Source organism: Colobus angolensis, unplaced genomic scaffold (assembly GCF_000951035.1).
Source record: "Colobus angolensis palliatus isolate OR3802 unplaced genomic scaffold, Cang.pa_1.0 Scaffold115, whole genome shotgun sequence".
Lineage (NCBI taxonomy): Eukaryota > Metazoa > Chordata > Mammalia > Primates > Cercopithecidae > Colobus > Colobus angolensis.
Window position 1 is genome coordinate 1427884 of NW_012112586.1, and position 1508 is coordinate 1429391.

Below are 1508 nucleotides of genomic sequence, written 5' to 3' on the forward strand. Positions count from 1 at the left end.
CGTCAGCCTCCACCGCGGGAGACCGGTGAACCTCGCCCCTCCCTCACATTGGCTTGTAAATAAAGTTGTTTTTGCCTTGCCTACTTGCCTTTTCTCTGGCATTTGCTCTGGGGGTCGCATTAAAGCAAATCAGTAAGAGCAGTGGCCTCCGGACAGGGATAGTGGGAATTAGAGGATGAAAGGCAACTTCCCTTTTTTATACTTTTTTAATTTCCTTCCATGTATACATATTACTTTAAAATGTCACATATCCCCGTATCATCAAAGGTGATTTAAACGGGTCACCCAGGCCAGGCGTGGTGGCTCACGCCTATAATCCCGGCACTTTGGGAGGCCAAGGTGGGTGGATCACCTGAGCTTAGGAGTTCCAGACCAGCCTGGCCAACATGGTGAAACCCAGTGTCTACCAAAAATACAAAAATCAGGCGGGCGTGGTGGCGGGTGCCTGCTACTCTGGAGGCCGAGGCAGGAGAATCGCTTGAGCCTGGGAGGCGGAGGTTGCAGTGAGCCGAGATCACGCCACTGCACTCCAGTCTGGGCAACAGAGCAAGACTCCCTCTCAAAAAAAATAAAAATAAAAGATAAAGTCCTGTCTATCCCAGGTAAAATTAACATGCTTAGAACCAAGCTCCTGCTAGTTCTCCAAACCCATTCCTTTCCCTATCTCCCATTCCAGTTAACGGCCCAGCTCATCCATCCCTGAAACCCAAAGCCCAGTGGGCCTCACACCTGCACTCCCTGGCTCTGGAAGGGTGAGCCCCACTGCTCCTCTGGCCAAAATCCCTAAAAGTGGCTCCGCTCCCCTGGACACCCCACGCCCTGGGCGCTCACTGCCCACCTGTCCTGCCCCACTTCTCACCTACGGTGTCCACCGCGTCATGGGCACATGCGCGTGCATCACTCACACACTGCTGGGGCGACAGGCGCCTGCGCATGAGCCACATGCGTTGTTGGGACGTCAGGCGCATGTCCATTGGTTGCATGCGCTCGCTTGCTGCTCACATGCGCCCATGGGCTGCAGGCTGGGAGGCCGCCCGTCTGCACAGCACTTCCCACGCTGAGCCCCTCCACGGGCTCCTGGCAGCCGGCCGCCGAGGATCCCCTGCTCCTAGGCAATGCAATGTGTTTTGTTCTGCGCTGAGCGCCACTTCAAAAGCAGTCATCCCCAGCCTCCCTTGCAGCTACGAACGGCCCCTGGACACACCTGTGACCAATGACGTGAAGCCGCTGGTGGGGTCTTCCAGAAAGCTCCACTAGAGGCTTGTTCTGCAACACGCCCCTTCCTTCTGCCCTCCGCCCCAGCCCTCACCCGCCTGGCACCGGGGCAGTGCTGAGGCGAGTCCCGACCTGCAACCAGGGCAAAGGTTGCATGCACGGGGCTGTCTAGGAAGAGGAGTCCGGGGATACCACCCCTCTCGGGTGTGGCAGGTCAGCGCATCCCCTGCTCTGGTGCCCCCCACAGCCCTGCCTCGGCCCCACCCCACAGAGCACAGGCTACGTTTTTTTTT